This window comes from Chiloscyllium plagiosum, chromosome 21 (assembly GCF_004010195.1).
Source record: "Chiloscyllium plagiosum isolate BGI_BamShark_2017 chromosome 21, ASM401019v2, whole genome shotgun sequence".
Lineage (NCBI taxonomy): Eukaryota > Metazoa > Chordata > Chondrichthyes > Orectolobiformes > Hemiscylliidae > Chiloscyllium > Chiloscyllium plagiosum.
In genome coordinates this window covers 59,425,585-59,438,655 of record NC_057730.1, presented here as the reverse complement: position 1 = coordinate 59,438,655, position 13,071 = coordinate 59,425,585, and positions in this window count along the sequence as shown.

Genomic DNA, 13,071 nt, shown 5'->3' with positions numbered 1-13,071 from the left:
AAAGATATAAATAGAAAGCAGGAGACAACAGCTTCGCTTCACTTGGAGGCCGCTACTGATGATGTTACCTAGCCAGGTAATGAAACGTCTGGATATCTAACCTACAGCTCAGCAAGCAAACCTACACCCTAAACCTCAACCTGAGCTACAAACCTTGCAAAAACCCTTCTCTATCTCTGCAACCCTCCGAGATCTCTGTGCTGCTCTGTTGGTCTCCTCCTTCTGATTTCAATCACTTTTGATCCATTGGTTTGAAGTGCTTGGGAGGTTATCGCTGCTGAAGAGGTGTTACAACAATGGAGATTCCTGTGGTCGAATCATGAATCTGAGGAGTGGAGGAGGGGAGCAGGACGTGGAGAGAGGCAGTGATCCATGGCACTGGGCACCATTACCCCCACCCTCACACCCAAGAATGACCAACTCACAGTGACCACAGGAGGAAGTTCTCGGGCAGCACCTTCCTGGAGGCTTTGGGGCTGTTTCTGGTGAAAGTGCTACAGGAACGATCCACAGGGTGGCGCTGTTTTTCCTTGGAGGAGAAAGAATCCTCGATCACATCTTCACCTTCAACAACCAGCTCTTCATCCAAGCACACGGAATAGCTATGTGTAGTATATGTGCACCCCAACACGCCAATATTTTCATGCACAAGTTCAAGCAAGACTTCTTTGCTGTACAGGACCTCCAACCAACGCTATATACCAGATACATCCACAACATTATCTTCCTTTCGGCTCATGGCAAGTAATCACTGACACAACCATATCAACAGATTTCATCCCATGATCAGACCCAACATGGGCTACTCTTCGGAATCAGTCTCATTGTTAGACTCACGCATCTCCACCCCAGTACCACATTCTATCACAAGTCTTTGGATAACCTCACGATGCTGCACTTCTCTAGCTTCCACCCCAAACATGTTAAAGAAGGCATATCCTATAGGGGATACACAGCCCTGAGTATACACCGAATCTTCTCAGACGAAGAGGAACATGATGCACACCTAAAGATGCTGAAAGACACCCTCATAGGTACAGCATATGATGTTCAACTCATCGATCGCCAGTTCTGACGTGCCCAAAACCATAATGTATCCTCAGAAGACAGTCACAGGACTTGACCAATAGAGCATCCTTCATCATCACTGAACTTCCCCAGAATGGAGAAACTCCGCCATGTTCTTCACAGCTTCAACAAGTCATCAATGACAACGAACACCTCATCCGGGTCATCCGTACGCCTCTGCTTCTTGCCTTCAATCAACCACCAAACCCAAGACAGACCATCGTTTGCAGCAAATTACGCAGCCTTCAGGATAACAGTGACCACAACACCACACAATCCCACCATGGCAAACTCAGCAAGACATGTCAGATCATCAACATGGATACTGCCATCACACGTGGTAATACTATCCACCACATACATGGCAGATACTGATATGATTCAGCCAATATTGTCTCACTCATCCACTGCAGGCAAGGATGCCATGGAGCATGGAATATTGGCGAGACCATACAGAGACTATGACAACGGATGAATGGACACTGCGCAGCAATTGCCAGACAGGAATGTTCCCTCCCAGTCGGTGGACACTTCAGTGTCAGGGATATTCAGCTTCTGATCTTCGGGTGAGCATCCTCCAAGGTGGCCTTTGAGATACACAATGCAGAATCACCAAGCAGAAACTGATACCCAAGGTCCGGACCCAGGAACGCAGCCTCAACCATGATCTTGGGTTCATGTCGCACGACATTTAACCCGACTATACTATTGTGTATTTGTAAAATCTACCTTACTGTTTTGTTTTGACACCATCATCTTGATAATTTGCTCCGATCCCTCTGCGTTATTTAGTTTGTAGAGTTTTGGATTATTTGTTAATTGGCTGAGAACCTCGGATGTGACTCTTATGCCTGTCATGCTATTCCTGCTGTTTGTTTTGAATCCAAAACTACCTTTTGCATCACAGAGTCACTTATTTTTCATTTCTTGTAATTATCTCTCTGCCTCAATTACTTGCATCATAGGTCACGCCTTCACTTGTTATTCATCTGTTGACACATTACTCACAACGTCTGACACTTTTGATCACCTCAAGGACTTGTTATTCAGCATGTCGACACTCCACTCACACCATTTCTACAATCTTTTGATCTCTCCGCCTGTGTGCCTCCCTCCAGTTCACCTGTGGAAGGAGCAATGCTCTGACAGCTTGTGCTTCCAAATAAACCTGTTGAACTATAACCTGGAGTCATAAGACTTCTCACCCTGTCGAGCCCAGTCCAACATCGGCACCTGCACAACCACGAGAGCATTTCGTCGATTCAGATCGGGTCTCTGCTAAAACACGAGATTGTTCACAAACATCAAAATGTCGATCTGAGAAAGACGTCGAAGGTTTAGAAAAAATTTTGGAAATGGTGTGAACTTCACTTTCCAACTTTACTTTCAAACAGAAACCGGTGCTGGAAAAAGCTTGCTCCCAAAACGTATGAAGTTTGACTGACATCCCATTCAAATGCAAAATTCAGGAATTCTTTAAAGGGGGAAACACGGTAAGCACAAAAGAAATGAGAAATACCTTGTCCATATGCTCGGAATGATTCAGTTTTTTTTTAAAAGTGGATGTGAAAATAAAGTATAAAAATGTTCTTAAGCGATAAAAATGTAAACTTCAGCTTGAAAGGTTCAGTTTCCAAAAACAGTCAGTAAAATGACAACATGAAGTCTCCTGGCGAATCGGGACCACCACCGCCTCCTCACCCTCACCCCCCGCCATCTCAGACCAGCAGAGAGTTGATCCTTTTTGCCAAGAGCTTTTAAAATATTTTTATCACACAAAGGCAACATTGCAAGAATTCAAGAAGTCAGCATTTTGCATGGCTCTAAATTCACTCACTTTTTTTACATCTGATTAAAATGATCCAGCAGATCAAAGATGTGGAAGCAATTCAGAAGTTAAGAGAGCGTGCTCAGAATGAGCTGGTACACAGTGTCAGTCAGGCCCCACTGTCGGGAATGTTGTCTTGATGTTTTGAAGTTCGATACTAACTCTTTCAGAGGCTTCATTACGTGAGGTGTATAAAACTATGAGGGGCATCGATAAGATGGATAGCCAAGGTCTTTTCCCCAGAATGGGGAGTCCAAAACTAGACAGCATAGCTTTCAGGTGAACGGGGAGACATTTAAAAGGGGCTGAAGGAGTAACTTATTCCTGGTGAGGGTGGTGCGTACGTGGAAAGAGCTTCCAGAGGAAGTGGCGGAGGCTGGTACAATTCTAACATTTAAAAGGCATCTAGATGGGTACCTGAGAGGAAGCTTTTAGAGGGATTCGGAGGGCAGGCATATGAGACTACTTTAGGATATCTGGTCGGCACAGACTGGTTGGACTGAAGGGTCTGTTTCCATCCTGTTTCACTCTAGGGAAGCAAGAAATTAGAGAACGAAATGTGTCATTTTGAAATATATCAGTCAGTTATGGATTAGTCAGGATATTCCCATCTCAAAGTGGGTACTGTTGGATATTGGGGTCTGCTTAATACTAAATTTCCTAATACTTACTGAAGAGCATGAGAGTGCATCTAATTGCTAATACAGCAGCAACGAACTCTCCACATTTCACACCACACACACAGACACCGCCCCAACACACACACACACTGACATTTTCCACCTCATACTCGCCCTCTCCCCTTCTTCACTCGCCCTCTCTCTCCCCCCTCATACTCACATTCTCTCTCACACTCACCCTCTCTCATCCAATTCCCCACTCTCCCCCTCCCTCTATGTGTTTATGTGTGTGTGTGAATGAAAACAAAATGGACGCATCACAAAAATCACTGAGGTGAAGCTGTCTCATTGACGGTTATCAACAATTTCTCTCTGTCACATGCTTCCTTTTCTCAGTGCATTGTTTGGGAAAAGAAGCAGTTTGCTTTCTTGGAAAGAACAGCAAGCAATCCCTCAGTAAAGGGAGCATCATCCTGACATCATGAGCACCCACCTGCAGTCATTGGCCGAAAGGGTTCAGGTAGGTGACTGACACTGCCCAGAGTGCCAGCCCCCGACGTATTGTCAACGGGAGGTAGGGGGAGAAAGGGAACAGAGAGGGGAAGAGAGAAGGAGAGGGAGAGAGAAGACAGGGGGAGAGGGAATAAGAGGGTAGAGAGAAGGGGAGGGGAGAGAGAAGGAGAGGGAGAGAGAGAAGTAGAGGGGGAGAGAGTATGAAAGCAGAAGAGATAGACAGACAGGGTGAGGGAGAGACATATTAACTGTGTTCATGATTACTGTCAGGGGTTAGGGATGTTAATCAGCTCAGTGATTACTATCAGTGGTTAAGGATGTTAAACTGGTTAGTGATTGCTGTTGGTGGTTAGGGACGTTAACCGGGTTAGTGATTACTGTTGATGGTTAGGGACATTAACCGGTTTAGTGATTACTGTTGGTAGTTAGGGACATTAACTGAGTTAGTGATTACTGTCTATGGCCAGGCATGTTTACCGGGTTAGTGGTTCAGGACGTTTACCAGGTTAGTGACTGCTGCCGGTGGTTATGGACGTTAGTGATTAGGAACATTAACCGGGTTAGTGATTACTGTCAGTCATTAGGGACATTAACCGTTTACTGATTACTGTTGGTGGTTATGGTGGTTAACCACATTCGTGATTACTGCTAGTGGTTAGGTACATCAACCGGGTTAGTGACTGCTATCGGTGGTTATGGATGTTAACCACATTAGTGATTAGGAACATTAACCGGGTTAGTGATTACTGTCGGTCATTAGGTATGTCAACCGGGTTAGTGATTACTGTCAGTGGTTAGGGATGTTAACCGGGTTAGTGATTGCTGTCAGTGGTTAGGGATGTTAACCGGGTTAGTGATTACTGTCAGTGGTTGTAACCATCCCACTCCTCCTCTACAATACGGCCGCTGACCTGCCCCCTCACTCCTGGGGACTGTCCCCGCGCCCCCCGGTGTTCCTCATCGGGCAGGGCCCCCTGTCTCCGCACACTCGAGTTGTTGTTGTTGTTGTTGCTGCTGAATACGCTCTGACTGAAGGGACTGAGCTTCCGGCGGAACAGCTCCTGGAGGGGGCTGCCCTCCATCCCCGTGATAGGCTTCACCTCTTCCCCCCCCCCCCCCCCCCCCCCCACACACCCGGGGCTGGGGTTGGGGGTCTGGGATGGGGCGGGGATTGTTTGGTGCGAGGAACGAGGGGGGACCGTTGGTGATGGAACCGACAACCTTATTGGAGCCGCCAGCATCAAAGATGGTGATAGTGCAGTGTGGCTGCTTCAGCGGAAGGCGCCATCTTTGACACTGGCAGGCAGAGGTTTGTGGGGTTAGAGTTCAGGCACATGGTCATATCGGGCAGGAATCATCCAGAAGTGACAGGAGAGTCCGAGTTTACAGATATAAAACCCTCAAGGTTCTTTCTGCTGACGTTAAATAGGGGCTGTTCAGTTATTGGACACTCCTGGTGTCTCAAATGTATGAAAGTATAATCTTAGTCAAGTAAGAGATGCCTTTGGTGCGTTTGGTGAGGAGTCCTAATCTCCAATGTTTGTTCATATGCTCCTGGACAGAACCAAACTGATTCAGTCACTGTGTATGTAAATAAATATCCTTTTATGGCTAAAGTACACTTTGGAACAAAATAAATCTCTGATTTCTCTCCACTGACGCTGCCAGACCTGCTGAGTTTTTCTGGTGATTTCTGCTTTTGTTTCTGCTTTCCAGCATCCACAGTTTTTCATTTGTTTATCAGTCTGTCCGGCCTGATCCAATTCCCAGCCCGCTGTTCAGTTGGCCAATGTTGCTTTTAGTGACTGAAAAGGTCAGTTATTGTAAAGGGGTATTCAACTACCTGTAAAAATAATCTGAAAGATCTGCAGACACTGTAAATCAGAAGTTGCTGGAAAAGCTCAGCAGGTCTGGCAGTACCTGTGAAAGGAAATCAAAGTTAATGTCTCGGGTCCAATGACCCTTCCTCAGAACTGATGGTGGAAATGCAAATGTTGTTTTATATGGAGATGATAGGGTAGGGGTAGAGGGTAAGGTTTAAATGATAGATGGGATAGAGCCCAAAGAGAGAAGAACAGTTGGAGAAAGGAGTGGATAATGAGCTAGCTGGGTCAGTGAAATACCTGCTAATGAAGACTGTTAGTGGCTAACAATAGGTAGTATGTAACAGCTGAAAATGTGTTGCTGGAAAAGCGCAGCAGGTCAGGCAGCATCCAAGGAACAGGAGAATCGACTTTTCGGGCATAAGAAACGTCGATTCTCCTGTTCCTTGGATGCTGCCTGACCTGCTGCGCTTTTCCAGCAACACATTTTCAGCTCTGATCTCCAGCATCTGCAGCCCTCACTTTCTCTCAAAGGTAGTATGTAATAGCAGATTATGTGAGTGCAAAGCCTGGTGTGTGGGTAGCGGACTAGGAAATGCAAGAGTTCAGACCCTAAAATGATTGAACTCGATATTTAGTCCAGAGGGCTGCAGGGCCCCCAAGAGAAATTGATGAGTCGTTTATCCAGCTTTGCTGGAACACTGCAAAAACCCTGAGAGAGAAATGTAGGCCAGGAAACAGGATGGTGTGGTAAAGTGGCAGGCAATTGGAAGCTCAGGGTCTTTCTTGTTGGCAGTACATAGAAGCAGTCACCAGGTCTATGCTTCATTTCCCCAGAGGAGACCTCATTGTGAGCAGCGAATGCAGTAAACTAGATTGTGAGAAGTGCAGGTAAATCGCTGCTGCACCTCAAAGATATGTTTGGGCCCTTGGATAATGTGGAGGGAGGAGGTAAATGTGTAAGTTTACTCCTTTGGCGGATGCAGGTGATGGTGCCGCGGGGTTGTAGGGGGGGGTTGTGTGGGGAGTGAAGAAAGAGTTGACCAAGGTGTCCCAGAGGGAACGGTCCCTGTGGAAGTTGGACAAGGGAGTGGGGAGGTGAATATATGTCTGGTGGAGGCATCTTGCTGGTGGTGGTGGAAACGGGGGCTGATAATCTTCTGGACGGTGATGCTGGTGTGATGGTACGTAAAGCAATGCAGTGATGGAGGATGCAAAACGACAGGAAAAGGGGGAATAAGAGGGAGAGTTGCAGAGGGTGAGGAGATGGAGGGTGTGAAATGAGGACAGAGAGAGGCTGAGAGAGAGGGAGGGGCAGACAGGAGGAGAGGTGCAGGGAGATGGAGGGAAGGGAGTGAGGAAAGAAAGAGGGCAAGATTCAGAGAGACAGAGACAAAGTCAGAGATAGAGTCTGAAATAGAAACAGAGATAGCAACCATTAGATGCAATGCCAAAACTTACTGAAATCTCACAAACACTCCGTTTTAATATCCTATCACTGGATACCAATCCTCACTATGCTCCTCCACTGGCCCTTCTAATGTCGAGCCCATTGGCCTGGTCCTCGCTATGGAACAATCAGGCTCCTTCCCTCCCATCATCCTAATTGTCCCCAATCCTACCTTCAGCTCCAACATGGCGCCTTCACACACCCACCTGAATGGGAAGAAAGAGAGGTTAAGGTAGAGACAAATCTGTAGAGGCACTCTCTTGTCCCAGAGAGAGACAGAGACCAGAACTGAGAGACAGAATGATGAAGAGTCTTGGTTTGTCATTACCAACAGTGGTTAGGGATGTTAACTGTGTTAGTGATAACTGTCAGTGCTTAGGGATGTTAACCAGGTTAGTGATTTCTGTCACTGGTTAGGGATATTAACTGTGTTCATGATTTTTGTCAGGGGTTAGGGATGTTAATCAGCTTAGTGATTACTATCAGTGGTTAAGGATGTTAAACTGGTTAGTGATTGCTGTTGGTGGTGAGGGACATTAACCGGGTTAGTGATTACTGTTGATGGTTAGGGACATTAACCGGGTTAGTGATTACTGTCGGTGGTTAGAGAGGTTAACAAGGTTAGTGATTACTATCAGTGGTTAGGGATGTTAACCGGGTTAGTGATTACTGTCGGTGGTTAAGGATGTTAACTACGTTAGGATTACTGCCGGTGATTAGGGTTGTTAATTTGGTTAGGGATTACTGTCGGTGGTTAGGGATGTTAACTGGGTTAGTGATTACTGTTGGTAGTTAGGGACATTAACTGAGTTAGTGATTACTGTCTATGGCCAGGCATGTTTACCGGGTTAGTGGTTCAGGATGTTTACCAGGTTAGTGACTGCTGCCGGTGGTTATGGATGTTAGTGATTAGGAACATTAACCGGGTTAGTGATTACTGTCAGTCATTAGGGACATTAACCGGTTTACTGATTACTGTTGGTGGTTATGGTGGTTAACCACATTAGTGATTACTGCTAGAGGTTTGGTACATCAACCGGGTTAGTGACTGCTATCGGTGGTTATGGATGTTAACCACATTAGTGATTAGGAACATTAACCGGGTTAGTGATTGCTGTCAGTAGTTAGGGATGTTAACTGGGTTAGTGATTGCTGTCAGTGGTTGTAAAATATATGTCTGGTGGAGGCATCTTGCTGGTGGTGGTGGAAACGGGGGCTGATAATCTTCTGGACGGTGATGCTGGTGTGATGGTAAGTAGCGACAAGGGGAACTGTATCACTGTTGTGGAAGGGTGAGACAGGGTGAGTGCGGAAGTGCGGGAGATGGGTCGGACCCAGTTGAGGGCCCTTTCAATCATGGTGCTGGGGAATCCTCGGTTGAGGAAGAAGGTGATCATTTTGGAGGCTCCCTTATCGAAGTTGTCCTCATCGGAACATATGACAGAGATGGAGGAACTGGGAGAATGGAATGGGTTTTTTTACGGAAGCAGAGTGTGAGGAGATATAGTCCAGGTAGCAGAGATGTCAAGGAAGGGAAGGGAGGAATCAGAGATAAACCACGAGAAAGTGAGAGTGGGTTGGAAATTGCAAGCGAAATGGATGAACTCTTCAATTTCCGGATGAGAGAGGTTAGCAGCGCCAATCATATCGTCAATATATTGAAGAAAGAAGTTTGGGTGGGGGCTGGAAAAGGACTGGAATAAGGAATGTTCCACATACCCCACAAAGAGACAGGCATCTGTGGGGACCCATGGCCACCCCTTTGACCTGAAGGAAAAGAGAAGCTGTTGAGGATGAGGATGAGCTCAGCCAAGCGGGACAGGATGGTGGGGGATGGGCACGGTTCAGGCTTTTGCTCCACGAAGAAGCGGAGAGCCCTAAGACCATCCTGGTGAGGAATGAATGTGCAAAGGGGATTGCATGACCATGGGAAAGAGGAGGCGGCTGAAGCCTGCAACCTGAAAACCCCAAACCTGGTGTAAAGCACCGTGTGATTTTAGAACTCCTCCCTGCATGGAGCTGTGGGCTGAGTCATTGTGTATATTTGAGGTGAAGGTATATATATTATTGATCAGTCAGGAATTAAAGGTCACAGGGTAAAGGGTGGGAAAGTGGATGTGAGGTGTTTCACATCAGCCATGATCCTGTGGAACGGTGGAACAGGGTCGAGGGGCCGGATGGCCTCAGCTGCTGCTATTCCTTATGGACTTAATCCCAAATTATATTGTCTTCCTTTGCTCAGTCATTCCTCATAGGACAGTGTTTGAATTCCTCTCTCTTTGATTTTGTTGATCCTTTGTTGGACACATTCCTCCTTCTGGAACAGAGCCTGAAACTGTTCACAATCGCCTCGAAGATTCGGAAATGGATTGTGTCGAGAGGATAGTAACAAGGCAAATACAACCAGGGACAGACCATGTTTCACAAAACTCACATGGATTTCAAACATCGAAGTATCGCCCAGAGAAAATGACAAGCAAAAGCCCCAGTTGACTTTGTGAATCTTGTTCAGATGGGATATTGGAGTAGGGAGATGGAAAGGTACATTGGAAGAGGATGGTTACATAGATAGGGTGGGGTATAAGGCCTGGAGGTGGTTCCAGAGATTGAGAGGGGCTACTGAGATAGGGAGGGACGTAGGGCGGAGGTGACAGAGATCGAGACGTGTGTGGGGGCTGGAGGAGGTTACAGAGATAGGGAGGGTGTAGGGGCTGGAAGAAGTTACAGAGATAGGGAGAGGTGTAGAGGGTTGCTGGACGTGAGAAAGGAAGGGAGGGATGTAGAGGCTGGTGGAGGTGACATAGATCAGAAGGGTATGGGTACTGGAGGAGGTTACAGAGATAGGGATGGATGCAGGGGCTGGAGGAGATGACAGAGATAGCAAGGGGTGTAGGGCCTGGAGGGGTTTACAGAGATGGGGTGCAAGGGCTGGTGGAGTTGATAGAGATTGGGAGAGTGCAAGGGCTGGAGGAGGTGACCGAGATAGGGAGAGGTGTAGGGGCTGGAGGAGGTGACAAAGATGCGGACTGTCCCTCAGTGGTTAGCATTGCTGCCTCACAGTGTCAGGGACCCGGGTTCGATCCTAGCCTCGGTGGCTGTCTGTGTGGAATTTGCACATTCTCCCCGTGTCTGCATGGATTTCCTGCAGGTACTCCAGTTTCCTCCCACAGTCCAAACATGCGCAGATTAGGCGGATTGGCCATGTTAAATTGCTCACAGTGTTCAGGGATGTATAGGTTAGGTACATTAGTCAGGGATAAATGTAGGGTTGGGGAAATGCGTCTGGGTGCGTCACTCTTCGGAGGGTCAATGTGGACTTGTTGGGCTGAAGGGACTGTTCTTAAACTGTAGGGATTCTGTGATTCTATCCTGGTGCTCAGTGCAGACACAATGAAGCAATATTTCCAATGCTGCTCTGCAGGTGGACAGTTTGCTTCAGATTTTCTGGATTATATTGAGCAGAATGAGGTGTTGTTATCCACCATGTGCCATTATGCTTCTTTCAGTTCAGTTCTGTGTTCAATACTGCAAGCCCAGCAGAAAGAAGGAGCCTAGATACCAGCAGTCACAACCAGTACAAGGGTGCTCCTCACTGACCTCACTTGTCTTTTGAAGGGCAGTAATGTTTTCAGGAAGATGTCATTGCTCACAATATGCCTTTGAAGTTTGACCTATTGGGGAATTAGCAACAAAACCATTGTGTTTAAGCGAGGCCAATTCAACAAACACACGTTGTTTATTTCCAATTGGATCTCTGCATTTATGATGGAAACTCATAGCAATGATGGTGTTGCTTACAGGCTCATTCACTCCATGTTGAACGATTTTGTCAGTCTATCAGAAGATTGGTGGGTGGCACGGTGGCACAGTGGTTAGCACTGCTGCCTCGCAGCGCCAGAGACCCGGGTTCAATTCCCGCCTCAGGCGACTGACTGTGTGGAGTTTGCACGTTCTCCCCGTGTCTGCGTGGGTTTCCTCCGGGTGCTCCGGTTTCCTCCCACAGTCCAAAGATGTGCAGGTTAGGTGAATTGGCCATACGAAATTGCCCGTAGTGTTAGGTAAGGGGTAAATGTAGGGGTATGGGTGGGTTTCGCTTCGGCGGGTCGGTGTGGACTTGTTGGGCCGAAGGGCCTGTTTCCACACTGTAATCTAATCTAATCTAAAGATCGGTGGGAAGGGAGTGCCGCACGTCGGAGGGTCAGTATTGAGGGAGAGACACATTGATACATTCCCAGGCTGAAACAAACTCCAGGAGCAGGTTCTGTCCTCTATGAGAGCGGGACTGTGAGAAACCATCAAGAGAGAGCAGCACCAACTGAATAGTGAGGGTCACCCCTTCAGTCTGACCAGGTCCCAGCTTCATGTCCGCCTTTGTCTGACTTTTCCCCTGCTCTCTGTCACTCTCTGGCCTCTCTGTCTGCCCGACTTGCCCTGTCTCTCTCTCCTGTCCTTCTCTCTCTCTCTCTGTTTCTCTAAAGCTCCACTGTCCATCTCTCTGACTCTCTATGTCACTTACTCCCTCTTCCTCTTTCTCTCTCACCATCACCAGCTCCCTCTATCTTTCTCTCTTTCAGAGCTAAAAGTGCCCACCCAAGTTTGCAACCCCAAAACTATTTTGTACCCCCAAAACTATTTTGTTTTCCAATTCCACTCCCCTCCTACATTCATGCCTCCCTCCAATTATTTGCTGCACCAAATGTACACCGACAAACATTTTGTTGCCCTCAATATTGCCCTGAGCCCCACTCCCAGGGGCAAAGGTAAATGAGTCTGTACTGGCTGGCCTGTGACTGCCCACTTTAATGCACAGCAAGATCCCAATCCCAGAATTAAAGGAGCTTCATGATAGAGTTGGAGTCATTTTGGTTTGTTGTGCCTGCCCCTACCCATTAAATGATCCCAGTCCTGTCTGGCTCCTCAGGAGTTCTCCCTGAATGGCCTAATTGCATCCCATTCCTATGGACCCAGCTCCTCTCCCATGTTTCACACTATGCCTTCACTGCTCCCCACCCCCTCTATCTCAGACAGTGGGTACAATAGACTGGGGGTGGGTAGACATGGGGAATAGACATGGGGGAATAGACATGGGGAATGGATTGGGGGAAATAGACATGGGGAAAGGACTAGGGGGAAGATGATATGGGGCAATAGACATTGGAATAGACTGGGGGAGATGATGGGGGAAATAGACATGGGGAATAGACTGGGAGAAAAGACATGGGGAATAGATTGGGGGGACGATGATGGAGGAATAGACATGAGGAATAGACTGGGGTGAAGATGACGGGGTTAAATAGACATGGATAGAATAGACTAGGTGATTTGGTGGGGGAACGTCACCCCTTGCAATTTCCCCTCCAAGCCACTTGACATGAAAGTATACTGCTGTTTCTTCACAATCGATGGGTCAAAATCATGGAATTCCCTCCACACCGACATTGTGGATCAACCCACAGCAAGTGGATTGCAGCGATTCAAGAAGACAGCTCACCACCACCTTATCAAGGGCAATTAGGGATGGGCTATCAATGCTGGTCAGCCAGCAATGCCCAATCCCACAAATAAATAAAAACAAAACATATGATATGAAATAGATGGCGGAAAAAAAGCAATGGGAGAAAATAGACGGGGGGAAATAGATGGGTAGAAAAAGACAGGGGGAAGATAAAGGGGTAAAACAAAATAGGGGAATAAGGACATGGGGAAAGACAAGTATGTGCTGGCTTGCGTGTGTGTGGATGGGTGTCTGTGTCTGTGAAGATGCATGTG